The 23,185-nt window shown below is 31.5% G+C and overlaps 1 long non-coding RNA gene across 1 annotated transcript in view; it reads left to right on the top strand.

The window, feature by feature from the left end:
• Positions 1-2,620: 2,620 nt before the first annotated feature.
• The window catches only part of LOC119611988, a 77,276-nt gene continuing 56,711 nt past the window's right edge, over positions 2,621-23,185 (top strand). The window contains exon 1 of the long non-coding RNA XR_005232101.1: positions 2,621-3,237. This is a non-coding gene — a long non-coding RNA (uncharacterized LOC119611988). The remainder of the gene's footprint in view (positions 3,238-23,185) is intronic.

Here is a 23,185-nt window from a genome sequence, read left to right as displayed (position 1 = left end):
TTAAATGAAAAAAAAAAAAAACAAACTAAGTAAAACAAATTTAACATTATCCTTGCAACACACTAAGCCTAATAATATGTTTTGTTCGATGATGTTCAGTGTAGTGTTGCTTGCTGCAAACTAACAAAAAAAATTTGTTGGTTAATGTTACACCAAATGCGTTAAGCAGTAGCTAAACAAAATTTTGTTACTTGTTTTTTTTTCTATAATTTTTTAAAGATTTTTTTTTTACAGTTTTTTTTTTTCGCCAACTAACGAACTGCAAACATTTGAGCAACATGTTGTACATTGGAAAATGTTTGAACATTTATGCGAGTAGTCGTCTAGGAAAATTATGTTTAAATTGCAACAATGCTTAAATTGGCAGGCATATGTATGTCTATCGTTTGGTTTAGCTAACATTGCATACATTTATTTCATATGCATGTTGGCAACAAAATATTACAACAAATACAATGGACACTAATGCCAATAATGTTTGTTGGTTTACTTATATGCCCGTTTTTCCTTTGCACCATTTCCTTTTTCGCCTTTTTCTTGTTAATTTTAGTCCGAAGAATCTGCTGCTGTAGAGGCTGGAGTATGTAACTTATGAGCTCGTATGTTTGCATGGGTCCGTTGTAGTTGGCGGCGGTGGTGGAGGTAATGTTTTATAACAGAACAATAGTTTTGGGTTACTGATCTAAGGCACAGTGGTTAGAAGGTTTTCAATAATACAAATTACAGATCCACTATAATACAAACTACTGATCGACTATAGTCCGAACTATACATTATCTATAATCGAGACGATAGATTATTATAGTCCAAACTATAGATTGTCTATAGTCCAGACTACGGCTTGTCTAAAGTCTAGACTATAGATTGTCTTTAGCCCTGACTAAGAGTTGTCTATAGTCCAGACTAGAGATTTTCTATAGTCCAGATTAAAAATTTCCTATAGTCCAAACTAGATTGTTTATAGTCCAGACTATAGATTGTCTATAGTCCAGACTATAGATTGTCTATAGTCCAGACTATAGATTGTCTATAGTCCAGACTATAGATTGTCTATAGTCCAGACTATAGATTGTATATAGTCCAGGCTATAGATTGTCTATAGTCCAGGCTATAGATTGTCTATAGTCCAGACTATAGATTGTCTATAGTCCAGACTATAGATTGTCTATAGTCCAGACTATAGATTGTCTATAGTCCAGGCTATAGATTGTCTATAGTCCAGACTATAGATTGTCTATAGTCCAGACTATAGATTGTCTACAGTCCAGACTATATATTGTCTATAGTCCAGGCTATAAACTCCCTATAGTCCAGGCTATAGATTGTCTATAGTCCAGACTATAGATTGTCTATAGTCCAGACTATGGATTGTCTATAGTCTAGACTAGATTGTCTATAGTCCAGACTATAGATTGTCTATAGTCCAGACTATAGATTGTCTATAGTCCAGACTATAGATTGTCTAGTCTACAGTCCAGACTATATTGTCTATGGTCCAGGCTATAACTCCCTATAGTCCAGGCTATAGATTGTCTATAGTCCAGACTATAGATTGTCTATAGTCCAGGCTATAGATTGTCTATAGTCCAGGCTATAGATTGTCTATAGTCCAGGCTATAGATTGTCTATAGTCCAGGCTATAGATTGTCTATAGTCCAGGCTATAGATTGTCTATAGTAAAGACTATAGATTGTCTATAGTCCAGACTATAGATTGTCTATAGTCCAGACTATAGATTGTTTATAGTCCAGACTATAGATTGTCTGTAGTCCAGACTATAGATTGTCTATAGTCCAGGATATAAATTCTCTATAGTCCAGACTATAGATTGTCTATAGTCCAGACTGTAGATTGTCTATAGTCCAGACTATAGATTGTCTATAGTCCAGACTATAGATTGTTTATAGTCCAGACTATAGATTGTCTATAGTCCAGACTATAGATTGTCCATAGTCCAAACTATAAATTGTCTATAGTCCAGACTATAGATTGCCTATAGTCCAGACTATAGATTGTCTATAATCCAGACTATAGATTGTCTATAGTCCAGACTATAGATTGTCTATAGTCCAGGCTATAGATTGTCTATTGCCCAGACTGTAGATTGTCTTTAGTCCAGACTATAGATTTCCTATAGTCCAAACTATAGATTGTCTAAAGTCCAGAATATAGATTGTCTAGACTATGGGTTGTCTATAATCCAGACTATTTATTATTAATATTGTAACTTTAAATAGTTAAAAAACTGTGTAATTACAACAACCGCTACTTTATTTTATTTAAAAAAAATTTCCAGAAAGTTTAACTATTTCAATACCTTTGTAAACAGAGCATCAAAACAATTGCAACGTCATATTGATATTACTAAAAACACAAACAAAAATGTAAATAAACGAAAACAAACACCTCACACACGAAAACATACTTGAAATACAATAACAAACACCAAAAAATAACTTGCATTAAGTTCTGCTAAGAGCAAAACAACTATGACGTCAGAGTGAGAATGAAAATAAAAACAAAACAAACAACAACAACAAACATTAACTTCTGTCATACAGCAAGCATCAATCAATTATTTCTTTTATCTTTTATTCTTTCTTCAGTTTCTTTGATTTTTGTAAACGGTTAACACGTGAAATGTAAATTGCGATAATAATTTAAATAATTAAATTAGTAAAAGTGCATCAAATTTAATAAAATTTGTAACAAATTAAAGAGAAAATTGTAATCTTTAAGATGATATAAAAATTAGAATACAAGATATTGTAAAAAAGCTTAAATCAGTGAATAAAGTTTGTAACAATAGTGATTGCCAAAAATTTGATTAAGTAAACCAGTGCAAAGCGTAAAGGGCAAGAAAAGCAACAACAAGTGCAAAACAAAAAGGCTCAGAAAAGCAACAACAAGTGGACAAGTAAAGAACATAGCAAATGTCACGCCACATTTGTATGAATTATAATAAAATAAAAAGCAATAACAAAATGCTAGTTAAGACAAATCTCTTTATGAGTGAATGTTGTTTTTGTTGTAGATGGAAAAAAGTGTGTCAACTAAATGTGTTAATAAATATCACAATTAAATTGTATATAAAATAGATTTGCAAAAAAATATAAAATAATAAAAAAGTGTTGAACTGTAAATATGTATAATAAAATAAAAAAGTTTAAAACAATAATAAAATTATAATAAAATACTATGAAATGTTTAACGGCTGGTTCTACAGTGTACTTTAAGGTAAGTAATTGTATATACTTTATTTTTTTAAATTTGATATAAGGCCGTTTTTATAGTTCACAGCAGGGTTGGCAAAATTGGTACAATTGTACTTTTTTTGGTACAATTCGATCTTTTAAAGTACAATGGTACTCCGGTGACCCATTTTGTACAATTTTAAATATGTATATTCCCTTATTGAAATAATAATTTAAAATTGTACTTTTAACACAAAGTTCAAGACTGTCTAGTCTATTGACTAAGAACCAGTCTGTCGACTAAATGGTCTTATTTATTGACTAATATAATGACTAATCTATAGTTTTTAAAGTACATTTAACTTTTTAAAGTATTTCTAGGGACTATTCTGTTAATCACACAGAAAAAATTATTAGTAGTTTATTTTCAATTAACCTATTTTTCTCTTTCTTTAATTTTAATTTAAGCAATTTTTTATTTGTCTTAATTATCTCGTTGTTTAAACCTTTTTACAAATTTGATAAAATTTTTAATTGATTCAATTACTTTTTTAATTGATTGAAAAAAATTTCTGGCCAACTTTTCTATTTTAGTTTTTTTTTAATATTTTATTTTGATTTCTTATGCTAACAATGTTTATAATTCTTAAATAGTCAATACGATTTTAGGCATATAATATTCAAGTTTTCTGACAATTTATAAAACACTTTATATGTTCAAATTTGATAATAAAGTGATATTTTTTGTAAATGCTCAACGCATTGTTAAAGGTCAATCATTCCTTTAACATTGTGAGTAATCAATTAATAATTTGATTGTTTTAATAATCAACTTAATTGGTTTTTAACACATTTTTTACCAAACAAACTAATTCATTTGATTAATAAATTAATAAAAATTAGATTATATTTTTATTAAATATTTAATTTATACAATTAATGAATTAATCAATTTTAAATTTTGTCTCAATTATTGATATTAATTGTTCTGATTAATTCGTTATTTGGAAAAAAAAAGTATTTTTTAAATTTTTTTACAAATTTGATAATTGATATCATCATTTTGGTGATAGGTGCAAAACTTGTTTGATACAATTATTTTGATAATTGAAACATAGTTTTAGTTTTTTCTGTGCAGTCTTTGTTTATAGACTACCCTCTAGTCTATAGAATAGCCTTTTGCCTAGTCAATGGACTAGTACATTGACTAATGGACTTGCTCGAAATGCTTTTGTTTTATATTGATATAAATTTGCAAAAATATAGATTTGGTACAATCGGATTCAAAAAAGTACAATTTTAAATGCTGTTTTGTACAATTTGAAAATTCCATTTGCCATCCCTGGTTCACAGCAGGTATGGAAAATTAAGTACTTTACTTTTATCCGTACTCTTTGATATAGACAAACTTTTGATAAGTAAGCCACATATGTTGCCAACAATATAGTCTTTGGTCTAGTCTATAGTTCAATCGATAATCTAGTCTAGTCTATAGTGTTTCAACTTACATATGTTGTAGTCTATATTCTCGTCTATAGTCTAGTCTATAGTCTAGTCTAAAGTCTAGTCTAAAGTCTAGTCTATAGTCTAGTCTAGACTAAAGTCTAGTGTTTTGTCTAATCTATAGTCTAATCTATAGTCTAGTCTAGTCTATAGTCTAGTCTATAGTCTAGTCTATAGTCTAGTCTATAGTCTAGTCTATAGTATAGTCTATAGTCTAGTCTATAGTCTAGTCTATAGTCTAGTCTATAGTCTAGTCTATAGTCTAGTCTATAGTCTAGTCTATAGTCTAGTCTATAGTCTAGTCTATAGTCTAGTCTATAGTCTAGTCTATAGTCTAGTCTATAGTCTAGTCTATAGTCTAGTCTATAGTCTAGTCTATAGTCTAGTCTATAGTCTAGTCTATAGTCTAGTCTATAGTCTAGTCTATAGTCTAGTCTATAGTCTAGTCTATAGTCTAGTCTATAGTCTAGTCTATAGCCTAGTCTATAGCCTAGTCTATAGTCTAGTCTATAGTCTAGTCTATAGTCTAGTCTATAGTCTAGTCTATAGTCTAGTCTATAGCCTAGTCTATAGCCTAGTCTATAGTCTAGTCTATAGTCTAGTCTATAGTCAGTCTATAGTCTAGTCTATAGTCTAGTCTATAGTCTAGTCTATAGTCTAGTCTATAGTCTAGTCTATAGTCTAGTCTATAGTCTAGTCTATAGTCTAGTCTATAGTCTAGTCTATAGTCTAGTCTATAGTCTAGTCTATAGTCTAGTCTATAGTCTAGTCTATAGTCTAGTCTATAGTCTAGTCTATAGTCTAGTCTATAGTCTAGTCTATAGTCTAGTCTATAGTCTAGTCTATAGTCTAGTCTATAGTCTAGTCTATAGTCTAGTCTATAGTCTAGTCTATAGTCTAGTCTATAGTCTAGTCTATAGTCTAGTCTATAGTCTAGTCTATAGTCTAGTCTATAGTCTAGTCTATAGTCTAGTCTATATTCTAGTCTATAGTCTAATCTATAGTCTAGTCTATAGTCTAGTCTATAGTCTAGTCTATAGTCTAGTCTATAGTCTAGTCTATAGTCTAGTCTATAGTCTAGTCTATAGTCTAGTCTAGTCTAGTCTATAGTCTAGTCTATAGTCTAGTCTATAGTCTAGTCTATAGTCTAGTCTATAGTCTAGTCTATAGTCTAGTCTATAGTCTAGTCTATAGTCTAGTCTATAGTCTAGTCTATAGTCTAGTCTATAGTCTAGTCTATAGTCTAGTCTATAGTCTAGTCTATAGTCTAGTCTATAGTCTAGTCTATAGTCTAGTCTATAGTCTAGTCTATAGTCTAGTCTATAGTCTAGTCTATAGTCTAGTCTATAGTCTAGTCTATAGTCTAGTCTATAGTCTAGTCTATAGTCTAGTCTATAGTCTAGTCTATAGTCTAGTCTATAGTCTAGTCTATAGTCTAGTCTATAGTCTAGTCTATAGTCTAGTCTATAGTCTAGTCTATAGTCTAGTCTATAGTCTAGTATATAGTCTAGTCTATAGTCTAGTCTATAGTCTAGTCTATAGTCTAGTCTATAGTCTAGTCTTTAGTCTAGTCTATAGTCTAGTCTATAGTCTAGTCTATAGTCTAGTCTATAGTCTAGTCTATAGTCTAGTCTAGTCTATAGTCTAGTCTATAGTCTAGTCTATAGTCTAGTCTATAGTCTAGTCTATAGTCTAGTCTTTAGTCTAGTCTATAGTCTAGTCTATAGTCTAGTCTATAGTCTAGTCTATTAGTCTAGTCTATAGTCTAGTCTATAGTCTAGTCTATAGTCTAGTCTATAGTCATAGACTAGTACTATAAGTCTATACTCTAGTCTATAGTCTAGTCTATAGTCTAGTCTATAGTCTAGTCTATAGTCTAGTCTATAGTCTAGTCTATAGTCTAGTCTATAGTCTAGTCTATAGTCTAGTCTATAGTCTAGTCTATAGTCTAGTCTATAGTCTAGTCATAGTCTAGTCTATAGTCTAGTCTATAGTCTAGTCTTTAGTCTAGTCTATAGTCTAGTCTATAGTCTAGTCTATAGTCTAGTCTATAGTCTAGTCTATAGTCTAGTCTATAGTCTAGTCTATAGTCTAGTCTATAGTCTAGTCTATAGTCTAGTCTATAGTCTAGTCTATAGTCTAGTCTATAGTCCATAGAATAGACTATAAGTCTATAATCTAGTCTATAGTCTAGTCTATAGTCTAGTCTATAGTCTAGTCTATAGTCTAGTCTATAGTCTAGTCTATAGTCTAGTCTATAGTCTAGTCTATAGTCTGGTGTATAGTCTAGTCTATAGTCTAGTCTATAGTCTAGTCTATAGTCTAGTCTATAGTCTAGTCTATAGTCTAGTCTATAGTCTAGTCTATAGTCTAGTCTATAGTCTAGTCTATAGTCTAGTCTATAGTCTAGTCTATAGTCTAGTCTATAGTCTAGTCTATAGTCTATTCTATAGTCTAGTCTATAGTCTAGTCTATAGTATAGGCTACAGTCTAGTCTGTAGTCTAATCTATAGCCTAGTCTATAGTCTAGTCTATAGTCTAGTGTATAGTCTAGTCTATAGTCTAGTCTATAGTCTAGTCTATAGTCTAGTCTATAGTCTAGTCCATAGTCTAGTCTATAGTCTATAGTCTAGTCTATAGTCCAGTCTATAGTCAAGTCTATAGTCTAGTCTATAGTCTAGTTTATAGTCCGGACTATAGATTATCTATAGTGAGGACTATAGATTGTGTTTTCCATAGTGCAGACTATAGATAGTCTATAATCTAGACTATAGAGAGTCTATAGTCCAGACTAAAAGTAATCTATAGTCCAGACAATGGATATTCTATAGGCCAGACTATAGATAGTCTATATTCCAGACTATAGATAGTCTATAGTCCAGACTGTAGATATAGTCCAAGATTATGTACTGATATATGGTTTTTAGTTCAGCCTATAGATAGTCTATGGTTTAGTGTATAGATGGTCTTTAGTCCATAATGTATATTGTATAAAATCCGGTCTTTAGATTGCCTGCACCACTGTTTCCTGTAAGAAAAAATTATTGATCTTTTAATATTATTATTTTCCTTACGCCGAAGATTCAGCATATTTCTATGTGCTCTTATTGACTGTGGTGGCGTTGTTAATGTGCCTTGCATGGCGGTCTTTGTTTGAATTAGATTGTCGGTTTATTTGCTTTCTTTAGCAGTGGTCTTCCTGCACACGGTCAAGCCAATAAAATATAAATTTGTCAGCACTATAACTGCCAGACATTATAGTGACTTGGATTATTTGTAGGTTTAACATGGTCAGAAGCGAGAATCTTAAATAAAATACTACAACCAATAGCAGCAGTAGTCATTGGTTATTGGCAAGAAAACAATATAATATTTTATATTATTATGTTTGCATATAAAGACATGTTAATAGAGTATGTTGTCTAGAGCTAAAAAGAATTTAGTAAATTTATGCTAAAATTCAAAAAGGTTTAAAAAATAAATTTGAAAATTTGTTTACAAATTCACTAAGGAAGGATAGGAATTTCATAAATTTGCTGCTTTGAGCTTAAAATAGTTTTAATTATTAAACAAAAACCTTAATACAAAATCAAACAATTTATCCATTTTCTACTCATTTCGTGCTGATTTATGAGTGTCATTGTAAAGTTTAAACCTATTTACAGTTTGTTACTTGTTTTAGTGTTTTTTTTTCCTTCTCTACCTGGGTTATTGTCATCATTATCGATTCTTTTAAATCATTTTATTCCAACACTACCCCACTAACCATTACTGCAACAGCAAAAAATTCAATCAAATACTTGCAGCCACCTTTTTTTCTTGTTGCTTCCACTAGCATCTCTTACTAAACAGTATGACTAACAATGTTGGTATGGCTGATTTAACCAAGTTAAGTCAAGTCAGCCAAACAGCCAGCCAACCAGTCTAATGCTTTTGCTGCACTTGAAACGTGGGAATCAGAACAAATCGTGCCAAAATTATTTACCACTTAAATGGTTTCACCAAAACATTTTTCATTTCTTCTTGCTTTATTATTCCTGACTCCGCTTGCCCCCCCCCCCCCCTTTTTCAGTTGAAATAAAATTTTCTATAGCGTTCATAATTTAAGAGATTTTCAATTGTTTCAAATCGTTTTTAAAGGCTGTTGTGTGGTGGTATGATGATGGTGATGCTGGTGTATAATCTTTTTTTGGACATCAACTAAAAGGAAACATTTGTGGGCAAAATAAATATATATCGCATGCTAGGTTTAGTTAGGACTGTTCTGCTGTCTCTCTACATGCTGCTGCCACTAATGGTTTTAAAAGTGTTGAATTACGAGCATTTCAGCGCTCGATGTTGATAAATTATAATGAATGGTAATGGGTAATCGAATTGTTAATGCTTTGGTTGAGCTGCACAGACAGACAGAGAGATTAAACAGTGTTGTTGGATAGGGTTTGGTTGTTTCGATTAATGATGTGGTTTGTTACAGTTTATTGGAGATAAGTGGGAGAGATGTTGATATAGCTTTAAAATGACTTAAGATGACTTGGGCCTACAAGGGAGACTAGGTTATCTAGCTTTTAACTGGAAATTGAAACTCAGATAAAGCTTAAAGGACTACTAGTGCAATTTAAAATGGTTGTTCAAGCTGGTCTAAGTTTTAAGCTTAATTGAGATAAGGATTAAAGCTCTAATTGAAGCTAAAATGGAACTTCTACCGACTCTCAAGTGGAACTCCAATTGAACCGCAAATAAGACTTAATTTAAAGTACAGATGGGACAATATTTGAAAATCACAAGGGGCTGAACTTAAAGCATAAATAGGGATACAACTCAAGCTAAAGTTAGACTTAAACTGAAACTCCAAAAGGGCTACAATTGAAGCTGCAATAGAATAATGACCAAAAATCAAATTAGACTACTATTGAAGGGAAAATAAGATTGAGCTTTAGTTGGAACCATAGTTAAAGCTGAAGCGTAACTACAATTTTGTCATAAATATGACTACAATTGATGTTCAAATGCGACTAATTAGGTTTGAAATTGAACTAAGATTAAAGCTCTATTAGTACTTCAAGTGAAGCTTAGGTAAGATTAAATTTTAAGTTAAAATGGGACTCAATTTGAGGTAGAAATGAGACTTCATACTAAATCCAAGTGGGACTCCATTTGAAGCCCAAATGAAACTACAACTGGAGCTTAAATTGAATTAGGACTATAGTCTACATAGGACCATTACTGACCTTTAATTGGAATTAAAATAAAAAAAAAATAAAAAAAAATTGGAATTAAATTAAAAGAAAACGGGGCTATAGTTGAAGCTCAAATGCGGCTAAACTTGAGCCACCAATAGAACTACAATTGAAGATCGTATGGACTAGAAATAGCCTCCAATCAAAGTTAAATAAAATTGTAAAGTTAAAATTTAACTGTGATTAAATGTAGAATGAGATTACAACTGAAACTCAAATGCGACCATGATTATTGCTCAAATGGGACTCCAATGGAAGCTCAAAGTGAACTTCAATTAAAGATCAAAATGGACAATTGAAAGACTAAAAGGGATAGCACTAACAGAACTACAATTGACGATCAGAAGAGACAATTCAAGGACTCACATGAAAATCTCAAATCAAAAGCAACAGTTGAAGGAATCACATGATTCCTTAAGTGGGACCACGATTCAGTTCAAATAAGATTCCAATAGAAGTATAGAATAGAAGTTAAAGATCCAAAGAGGCAATTGGAGGATTCAAATGGGAAGCTCAAATAGAACCGTGATTATGGTTCAAATAGGACTCCAGTGGAAGGTCAAGTAGAACTACAATTGAAGGTCGATAGATGTAATTGAAGGAATTCCAATGGAAACTCAAATCGAACCCCAGTTGAAGGTCGAAAGGGACAGTTGAAGGACTCAAAAGGAAAGCTCAAATTAATTCATGGGAGACCACGAATTGAAGGTCGAAAGGGACAGTTGAAGGACTCAAAAGAAAAGCTCAAATTAATTCATGGGAGACCACGAACATAGTGCAAATGAGACTCCAATGGAAGCTCAAGAAGAATTAAAATTGAAAGTCGTAATTAACAACTCAAGGACTTAATTGAGAAGCTCAAATAGAACTAGACTTGAAGCTTAAATTGAAATTCATTTGAAGCTCATCTTGGATAAAGATAAGATAAGAGTCCAGTTTAAGTTAAAATGAAACTGCAATGGAAACTCAAATGAGACTCCAATGGAAGCTCAAGAAGAATTAAAATTAATAGTCGAAATTAACAACTCAAGGACTTAATTGAGGAGCTCAAATTGAACTAGACTTGAAGCTTAAATTGGAATTTTTTTGAAGCTCATCTTGGATAAAGATAAGATAAGAGTCCAGTTTAAGTTAAAATGAAACTGCAATGAAAACTCAAATGTGACTAATTGAAACTGATATGGAACTACAGCTTAAGCTCTAATGGGACTTTGAGAGTAAAATCATATTACAATGAAAGCACAACTGGGCCTATAAAAAGAGCGCAAATGGGATTATGATTGGAGTTCCACTGGGATTACAATTTAAGCTTTTGTATAAAACAGTTTTACCAAAGAAGGTGTTTGAAAATTCGTTGACTGCCTCTTTTTCCTCAATATCGTTTAAATTTTCTTTATTTGTGGAGGGTGGACATGGGCTAAAATATCTTTTGTTTGTTTAGCTCCAACTAAAGCCACAACAACTATATGTTGTTTTCATATAAACAATACAAACAACAATTATAGAGAATTTTGGAGATAAAAAGTAGTTTTTCCTCTAACAGCATTTTCTTTTATTATTTATTAGACATTTATAAAAACGTGTGACTGACCAACATTTCAAGACACATTGTCTGCCAATGAATTATGACACCACACATAACCTTCATTATTTTTCTAACAAAAAAAAATGATAAAATTAAACAAGTCATTAAAAAATTTTCAATTATTTTTATAATTTTTCAATATTTATTTTTTTTTTTTTTTTTGCCAGAAGAAATTAAAAATGATTTATCGTTTGGCAATATAGATTTATATTTGAATTGTAACATTTGTGTTAGTTTTAACCACATATGCATTAAAATCAATTACTTGCCACATCATGTTTGTTTGCTTTAGTTGTCGATATTGTTAAGTTGCATGTTTTTTTTAGTATGGTCGATTGTCTATCTGTGGATATGTATGTAAGTCTGTTTGTCTGTCCAGCGTTGTGTGTTGCTTTAGCTCAAAATGACCATGTTAAACAAGTTATATTAACTTAAGTAAATTAAATTAACTGCCACCTCAACTATAAACATTATTGCTTCTTTAGACATTTGCTGCAAGACTGCTTTTTCCCAAACTCTTTTGCAACAAAAAAAAAAAAAATAAAGAAAACTAAAGTAAAGCTAAACCAACTATGGTTTAAAGAAACCTAGTCAATATACAAGTGATACAATAAATTTTCTTTAACATGCCAATAGAGTTGTTCTAGAGCAAAGTTGCTGTTGTTGTTGCTATAGTTGCTGTTAAACAAGAGGTGGCAAATCAACAGAAAATTGATATTTATGCATGCCGCCACCATCAGTTTGGTGTTGTTGTTATTGTTGCTGCCACAGCCACAATTGTAGCACACAGTTTGTTAAGTGTCTCCTCAATTTTAAAGCCAGTACTATTTTGTTTTTCTGCTTTCAAAGAAGCTTGAGCAGTAGCTTGTCCATTGTAGCTGACTGTTATTGCAACATGATATTCATTTACCTGGTGTGCTGTGGCAGTGATGTTAATAATGATGTTATTGTGGTTTTCAAACGACATCTTATCCTTTGATTCTAACATACTACTACCACTTACTATTACTACTTAGTACATATTGCCACAATGACTACATGCCGCAACACGCAATTTGTTGTTACATTGAAATTGATTTAGAGCACTAGACACACAGCTTCAAAAGCTTCAAACGGTCTGGGTCTTGCAAATGTAATGAATGGTTTGTTGCTGTTGCGGCTGCTACTTGCCGCTGTTGCTGTTGTCTTAACTTTGCTTGTGGCTAATTACAATATGAGCAGTATGTAATCAATACGATTTGTTGCATGCTAATATACCTTAAAGTGGAAAAGTGTAGTGATTTTCATTTCAAAACATTGAACGTGTTGATGTGATAATAGATGGTGGTAATTTATAACATGTAATGAGGAGAGATAATTGAATATTAAATAAATAAATATAAAAAAAATTGGTGGTTAATATAATAAAAAAAATTATGCGAAATGATTGGTTGAGTGGAAAAAATAAACGCCAGGTGGGTTGTAAATGTTGTAGGAGAGATCAATGGGTTTATGTGTTATAAACAAATTGAAGCTCAAAATTTGAATGCGAAATACTAAAATTTCATAATAATTGTGCCTACAATTGTAATTCAAATGAGACTTAAACTAAAGTCAATTAAATTTCAAATAGAGCTTTAATAAAAGCTCAATTGACTGTACGATTAAAGTTTAAATTTACTCCTATAGAGCTTTACTTCAAGCTTAAATGGGAAAGTTTGTTGACTTCAAATGGTACTGTAATGAGACTGCAAATGATCTTCAAAAGGGAATGTAGTTTAAACGTATTATACTCAAGTGCGAGAGTGATTGTTAGTACTACATTTTAAAACTTAAATGGTGTTTTTATTCAAATTGAATTGATTGAAGCGAAAATGGGAATATTTGAGTTAAAATTTAACTACTATTGCGTCTAATTTGAGATTCAATTGTAGGATCTTTAATATGACTGCAATTGAGGCTCAAATAGGACTGTAGTTTCAGCTCCAAATTGTATTCAAATGAGAGAGTGATTGATGTTCAAGTGGGACTCCAATTGAAGCTCAAATGGTTCTTCAATGGAAGCTAAGTTTTGAGATAAAAATGGTGCTCCTATTCAAGATCAAATTTAATTAGAATTGAAGAAGAAATAGGTCTCCAATTGTGGAGAGTGGTGGTACTTCGATTGAAACACTAATTGGGCTTCTGCCGCTGATTAAATGAAGCCACTATTAAAACTTGAATAAGACTTTGACATCAATTGGAGATGAAATGAAATTAAATTTTAGGAGCTGAACTTGGATTATATTTGAAGCTTGACAACTCAAACTTAGATAGAACTATGATTGACGCTCAAGTTGGACTAAAATTAAAGCTCGAATGAACGCAATTTTGTTACCGAAAAGGAATTCCTTATCAAGATGAAAATGAACTTCGATTGAAGCCAAAGTAGATCTCCAATTGAACCCCAAATGGAGCTGTAATGAAAGCTTTTATATAACTATGATTGTATTTCAAATTGGACTCAAATTAGAGCTCAAAGTCTACTCCTGCTGATGCTTAAAAGAATTAATTTTCAAGTTTATATGGGAGTTTGATGGACGTTGACATAGAAGATCAAATGAAAAAAACAATTGAAATCGGGATTTAAAATAGAAACTAATATTGAAGTAAAATTAGCATGAGTACGACTTTAATTGAAGCTCAACCAGAAGTATGATTGAAACTGAAATAGAAGCTCGATAGGTACTACGATTAAAGTTTAATTAAGACTCTAAAAGAAACTTAACTGAAACCACGAATAATTTTCAAATGAGAGTCCAACTGAAGTTGAGCTGAAAACCGGTTTAATATAGAACTCATATCAATCTACAATTGAAGCTCAAATGGAACAAAAATTCTAACTGGAATGGGAATATAATTGAAATTTAACTGGGATTATGATTGCAGCTTAAATTTCCTTCTTTAAGAACTAAGTACTATTAGAGTTTAAATATAACTACAGCCAAAGATCAAATAAGAGGAATATATGAGACTACAGCAAAGCTTTAATCGAAGTTCAAATAGGACTTTCATTGAAACTCAATCAAAACTAAGATTGAAACTGAAATAGAAACACTATTAAGCCTAAAATGAGATAATATAGAAGCTTTGTATGTACAACGATTAAAGCTTAACTGAAGCCTTAAAAGAAATTTAACTGAAACCACGAATGAAGTTCAAATGAGAGTCCACCTGAAGCTGAGTTGGGACTCTTATTGAAAATCAGATGAAAATTCAACTGGAGCTGAAAACCCGTTTTAATTAAAACTCATATCAATTTACAATTGAAGCTCAAATGGGACAAAAATTCTAACTTGAATGGGAATATAATTGGAGTTTAACTGGGATTATGATTGCAACTTGAATGGGAATAAAATTTAAGTTGACATGGGATTGTGATTGCAGCTTAAATTTCTTTCTTTAATAACTACTAAAATCAATGATCAGATAGGAGTTTAATTGAAGCCCAACAGGAACTAAACATTAAGATGAATGATTGATGAAAAAATTTACTGCATTTAAAGCTCGAATCTATCTTGGAATGGGAATGTGACTTCAATGAAGCTTGAATTGGAATTCAATTGAAATTCTAATTGTTCTTAGTTTAATGAGACTTCTCTAATTGGATTCCATGTTTAAGTGATGTTTAAAGTGATCTCCAATTGAGGCTTTAAGAAGTCTTCAATTTATGTTAAATTTGAACTACGATTAAAACTTAAATTAGTTCCAAATTGTAACTGAAATGGAAGTACGATTGATGCTAAAATTGACTGGAATTGAAGCTCGAATATATCTTGGAATGGAAGTACTGAACTACTCAAAGACCCTTAATTGGGAATCTAAAGGAGTTATTAAAGATTAAAGCTTGAAGTAAATTATTCAAAATCCTACAACTAAAGGTCAAATATTAAGTTAAAGCCCTAGGATTAAAGCTGTTAAGAGACCTAGAATTACAATTCAATTTGGAGATCCTGAAGAACTTGAAAGAATATAATTAATGGAAATGGAAGAAGTCAATTAAAGGAACTTACTAAAATGTATTACTTGTCTTAAATTATCAAGCTACTGTAATCTCTCTAGTTCTCATAAAATTTAGCTTCTTTTATACGAATACAAAAACGTTAATAAAAACGCAATTTGATAAATATCATTTTGTAATAAAAGACATCAACTACCAACATCCCAGCAAAGGTGGCTTCTTTCAAAAACAAACACAGTTTTCTCCACTAACTATCTCTCAACATTTTGGCAAATAGCTGTAATACATGATGTTGGCGGCTTGTTTTTGAAGTTCCCCCCGAAATAATATTCAATTGAGCTCATCTATAAAAATATTTAGGTGGCTTGTCAAGCAATATAAACCAATAGTGTTATCTTCAATAGAAAATCTAAAAAAGCTTATAGAAGGAGGTGTTGTTTGGTGATTCTTTCCTTAAGTTAAACAAGTCAGAAAAACAATATTTTTTCAAAAGTCTTTGGCAAATTAAACTGTCGCATTTATTTCATGTCGCTTCAAGGCATTGTAATAATGTTTAAATTTTTTACACAACAAAACAATTTGTGACATTTGAATGGTCAATTGATGATAGAAGTTTTAAATGGTTCGAAGTAGAATTATTATAGAAGTAATAAAAAAGCTTTGGGAAAGTTTAAAAAAATAGCTTAATATGAAAAAAATTTTCGGTTTTATTTATAATAAAGTGTTTGTTTTATTTACTACAGCTGTTTTAAGTTTTTTACTTTTATTTAAAATTAAAATTATACCAGTTTCTTCTTTATCTATAAATATTACTCATACGCCTTGTAGTTTACAATATTTTCTTTTTATCATTTATTTTCTTTTAATTATATATTAACACATTATTTGTTTCAAACACTTAACAAACAAGATTTAAATTTAAAACTAAATAAACAACACAATTTATAGACTTGTTATTTTCGATAACTGTGTTGCGGCACCAGCATGCTGGGTTTGGTCTCTTACTATAGCCAATGGTTAAGTTTTACTTACATTTTAAGCACCTTATAACAAATTCTTTTATAAACATGTAATACATTTTGCCTTTCAGCTTCCTTAAAATACAAAAAGATGCGAATATTTTGATAAAATAAAATTTTGTTGCTTCAAAAAAACAAAAAAAAGTACAAATAAAACGCCTTCTTTGGCTAAGACAACAAAAACAACAAAAAAATTGTTCTAAAAGATTTTCTAGACTATCTTGATAAAAACAACAAAAGCTAAAGCAACAGCCAATGCAGCGAAAAAAAAATCCACAAAAATTTTAACGAAAATACAAACTGCCACAAAAAAAAAACTACTTGAATTTTTGCATGAGCTAATAAAGTTGGCAAAATATTGGTGGTATTGGAATTTAACTATCTCTCACTGAACCCGAACATAACAACAGTAACAACAAGACAACAACACCAGCAAGTATAACACCAACAACATCAACACTAAACTCAGTTAGAATTTCTTTAGATTGAACCAAAAGCACAAAAGGTATGATGACTAAAAATAAGGAGAAAAATATAAAATGTAGAATAGACTATAGAATAGACTATAGACTAGACTATAGACTAAACTATAGACTAGACTATAGACTAGACTATAGACTGGACTATAGACTAGACTATCGACTAGACTATAGACTAGACTATAGACTAGCCTATAGACTAGACTATCGACTAGAATATAGACTAGACTATAGACTAGACTATAGACTAGACTATAGACTAGACTATAGACTAGACCATAGACTAGACTGTAGACTAGACTATAGACTAGACTATAGACTAGACTATAGACTAGACTATAGACTAGACTATAGACTAGACTATAGACTAGACTATAGACTAGACTATAGACTAGACTATAGGACTAGACTATAGACTAGACTATAGACTAGACTAGACTATAGACTAGACTATAGACTAGACTATAGACTAGACTATAGACTAGACTATAGACTAGACTATAGACTAGACTATAGGACTAGACTATAGACTAGACTATAGACAAGACTATAGACTAACTATAGACTAGACTATAGACTAACTATAGACTAGACTATAGACTAGACTATAGACTAGACTATAGATTAGACTATAGACTAGACTATAGACTAGACTATAGACTAGACTATAGACTAGACTATAGACTAGACTATAGACTAGACTATAGACTAGACTATAGACCAAACTATAGACTAGAATATAGACTAGACTATAGACTAGACTATAGACTAGACTATAGACTAGACTATAGACTAGACTATAGACTAGACTAGACTAGACTATAGACTAGACTATAGACTAGACTATAGACTAGACTATAGACTAGACTATAGACTAGACTATAGACTAGACTATAGACTAGACTAGACTAGACTATAGACTAGACTATAAACTAGACTATAGACTAGACTATAGACTAGACTATAGATTAGGACTATAGACTAGACTATAGACTAGACTATAGACTAGACTATAGGACTAGGACTATAGACTAGACTATAGACTAGACTATAGACTAGACTATAGACAGAATATAGACTAGACTATAGACTAGACTATAGACTAGACTATAGACTAGACTATAGACTAGACTATAGACTAGACTATAGACTAGACTATAGACTAGACTATAGACTAGACTATAGACTAGACTATAGACTAGACTATAGACTAGACTATAGACTAGACTATAGACTAACTATAGATGACTATAGACTATATAGACTAGACTTAGACTAGACTATAGACTAGACTATAGACTAGACTATAGACTAGACTATAGACTAGACATAGACTAGACTATAGACTAGACATAGACTAGCTATAGAACTAGACTGTAGACTAGACTATAGACTAGACTATAGACTAGACTATAGACTAGACTATAGACTAGACTATAGACTAGACTATAGACTAGACTATAGACTAGACTATAGACTAGACTATAGACTAGACTATAGACTAGACTATAGACTAGACTATAGACTAGACTATAGACTAGAGTATAGACTAGACTATAGACTAGACTATAGACTATACTATAGACTAGACTATAGACTAGACTATAGACTAGACTATAGACTAGACTATAGACTAGACTATAGACTAGACTATAGACTAGACTATAGACTAGACTATAGACTAGACTATAGACTAGACTATAGACTAGACTATAGACTAGACTATAGACTAGACTATAGACTAGACTATAGACTAGACTATAGACTAGACTATAGACTAGACTATAGACTAGACTATAGACTAGACTATAGACTAGACTATAGACTAGACTATAGACTAGACTATAGACTAGACTATAGACTAGACTATAGACTAGACTATAGACTAGACTATAGACTAGACTATAGACTAGACTATAGACTAGACTATAGACTAGACTATAGACTAGACTAGACTAGACTATAGACTAGACTATAGACTAGACTATAGACTAGACTATAGACTAGACTATAGACTAGACTATAGACTAGACTATAGACTAGACTATAGACTAGACTATAGACTAGACTATAGACTAGACTATAGACTAGACTATAGACTAGACTATAGACTAGACTATAGACTAGACTATAGACTAGACTATAGACTAGACTAGACTAGACTAGACTATAGACTAGACTATAGACTAGACTATAGACTAGACTATAGACTAGACTATAGACTAGACTATACTAGACTATAGACTAGACTATAGACTAGACTATAGACTAGACTATAGACTAGACTATAGACTAGACTATAGACTAGACTATAGACTAGACTATAGACTAGACTATAGACTAGACTATAGACTAGACTATAGACTAGACTATAGACTAGACTATAGACTAGACTATAGACTAGACTATAGTATAGACGACTTGACCACATACTGGGCTATAAAATAGACTACAGGCTAGGCTATAAAGTGGACATTACACTAGACTGTTTTTGCTTTAACCAACCCATTGTGCTGCTACCCAACGGCAGCAATTTTTTGCACAAAAAACTTGGCTTAAAAATTTGTTTTTTGGACTGTTTTTGTTTGTTATACTGTTGTTGCTGCTGCTGATGATAGCCTTAATTGTTTTTTATGTTAATTTAGCTGTTGCACACGATCATGGTTAGTTTGGCAATGTAAACGTAACATTTTTTATGTTTGTTTTGCACATTGGAATATTCTGAAGTGACTTTTTTTGTGGCTTAACTTATAAAATGCTGTAGATCTATCGGTATTTTTTTCTTGGACTTGCAGAAAAAAAGCTTAGAAGGTGTAGAAGAAGGTGGTGGAGGCGGTAGAGTTAAAGGTGGAGTTTTTCTTTCGTTTTAAGTTTGTTGTTTTAGGCGGCTTTTGTCGTGTATGATATGAATCTTAGAAGAAAATTGGTTCGCACTTGGTAGAGGAAGGATACATTTTGGTTAATTTTTTTATTTTTTTTATTAAGGTAAAGTGCTAAAAGGGGCTTAGAGAAAAAAGTGGGGTATGAACCGGAGGGCTTTTAAAAATATTATTAGTTTTTTTCATTAGACTGAAATTTTAATAATGTTTTTAAAGTCCAAGAACAAAATTCCGATTACTCCTAACTAAGTTATTGATTTCTGAAGAAATATCGAAAAATGTTGATTTAATCACATGAAAATCTCAATTCACTTTAGTTTTTAGTACGATTTAGTAATTATAACTAAATCCATACCAACTAGTGCATAAAAATAATCATTCAACACATTAAGCTAAAGTTTCATATGAAAGTATGTGTCTTTAGTCTTTTGATTTTTTATAGACCATAACATTTTATGACAAATTTTGCAAAACATTTATAGACAATTTTGTTGAACGTTGACAAAGTAGTTTCCAAATTTAATTACTAATTTTTTCCTAAAGCTGCTTATATCACAAAAATATTTCAAGTTTTTGCTACAGTTTCCTTAAATATTTACACCATCTAACCACACAACTGCCAACAAATACTTAAAGAAATTCATAGTCCGTGTGTTGTTAGGAGCTAAAAAAAAGTGTTTAACATGATTTTTGCATTTGCTTTAAATATAAATTTTTTTAGCAACTGCTGTTCCCAAACACTAAAAACCGGCAAATGGCATTAAACAACGCATTTTGTTTGTTACAAAAAACTAAGTGCAATTTTAATGACTCAGAAATTAAATGCGGGTTAGTTTTGCTTTCGTTTTACTTACAAACGCAGCAGAAAAACATCTATAGCTGTAACAGCAACATTTACCAAACAAAATGAGAACTAATCGACAACATGAGCAACATTATACATGTTTCCTCTTTAACTGCATTTATTCATTCATTCTTCTCCTGGTCTGCATTTGTAGCCGGAGTTACATGATTTGAACAACACTTAATGTAAATGTTCCGCATTTAGTTTTTCGATTTGTATGTTTGTAAGTTAAACTAAATTAGCTTAAAATTGCATGCATTATGGCAAGGGTTTCTCAAAGAGAAATAATCTCTGTGGAAAAGATACTTGTTACAGCTAAAGAACTAAATCCAAACACAAACAATATAAAAGGAGTTTAACGAAAGTTAAACACATATTGGACTGTAGACTAATCTATAGACTGAATTAGACTAGACTATAGACTACACTATAGACTAGACTATAGACTACACTATAGACTAGACTATAGACTAGACTAGACTATATATTAGACTATAGACTAGACTATAGACTAGACTATAGACTAGACTATAGACTAGACTATAGACTAGACTATAGACTAGACTATAGACTAGACTATAGACTAGACTATAGACTCGACTATAGACTAGACTATAGACTAGACTATAGACTAGACTATAGACTAGACTATAGACTAGACTATAGACTAGACTATAGACTAGACTATAGACTAGACTATAGACTAGACTATAGACTAGACTATAGACTAGACTATAGACTAGACTAATAGACTAGACTATAGACTAGACTATAGACTAGACTATAGACTAGACTATAGACTAGACTATAGACTAGACTATAGACGATAGACTATAGACTAGACTATAGACTAGACTAGCGACTAGACTAATAGACTAGACTAGACTAGACTATAGACTAGACTATAGACTAGACTATAGACTAGACTATAGACTAGGACTATAGACTAGACTATAGACTAGACTATAGACGAGACTATAGACTAGACTATAGACTAGACTATAGACTAGACTATGACTAGACTATAGACTAGACTATAGACTAGACTATAGACTAGACTAGAGACTAGACTATAGACTAGACTATAGACTAGACTATAGACTAACTATAGACAGACTATAGACTAGACTATAGACTAACTATAGACTAGACTATAGACTAGACTATAGACTAGACTATAGACTAGACTATAGACTAGACTATAGACTAGACTATAGACTAGACTATAGACTAGACTATAGACTAGACTATAGACTAGACTATAGACTAGACTATAGACTAGACTATAGACTAGACTATAGACTAGACTATAGACTAGACTATAGACTAGACTATAGACTAGATATAGACTAGACTATAGACTAGACTATAGACTAGACTATAGACTAGACTATAGTACTAGACTATAGACTAGACTATAGACTAGACTATAGACTAGACTATAGACTAGACTATAGACTAGACTATAGACTAGACTATAGACTAGATTATAGACTAGACTATAGACTAGACTATAGACTAGACTATAGACTAGACTATAGACTAGACTATAGACTAGACTATAGACTAGACTATAGACTAGACTATAGACTAGACTATAGACTAGACTATAGACTAGACTATAGACTAGACTATAGACTAGACTATAGACTAGACTATAGACTAGACTATAGACTAGACTATAGACTAGACTATAGACTAGACTATAGACTAGACTATAGACTAGACTATAGACTAGACTATAGACTAGACTATAGACTAGACTATAGACTAGACTATAGACTAGACTATAGACTAGACTATAGACTAGACTATAGACTAGACTATAGACTAGACTATAGACTAGACTATAGACTAGACTATAGACTAGACTATAGACTAGACTTAGACTAGACTATAGACTAGACTATAGACTAGACTATAGACTAGACTATAGACTAGACTATAGACTAGACTAGACTATAGACTAGACTATAGACTAGACTATAGACTAGACTATAGACTAGACTATAGACTAGACTATAGACTAGACTATAGACTAGACTATAGACTAGACTATAGACTAGACTATAGACTAGACTATAGACTAGACTATAGACTACACTATAGACTAGACTATAGACTAGACTATAGACTAGACTATAGACTAGACTATAGACTAGACTATAGACTAGACTATAGACTAGACTATAGACTACACTATAGACTACACTATAGACTAGACTATAGACTAGACTATAGACTAGACTATAGACTAGACTATAGACTAGACTATAGACTAGACTATAGACTAGACTATAGACTAGACTATAGACTAGACTATAGACTAGACTATAGACTAGACTATAGACTAGACTATAGACTAGACTATAGACTAGACTATAGACTAGACTATAAAGTAGACTATAGACTAGACTATAGACTAGACTATAGACTAGACTATAGACTAGACTATAGACTAGACTA

This window comes from Lucilia sericata, unplaced genomic scaffold (genome assembly GCF_015586225.1).
Source record: "Lucilia sericata isolate MDLA Ls3-8-SP2 unplaced genomic scaffold, ASM1558622v1 Contig001576F_arrow, whole genome shotgun sequence".
Classification (NCBI taxonomy): Eukaryota; Metazoa; Arthropoda; class Insecta; order Diptera; family Calliphoridae; genus Lucilia; species Lucilia sericata.
Note: the sequence above shows the minus strand (reverse complement) of the source record. Positions and strands in the feature narration are given on the sequence as shown.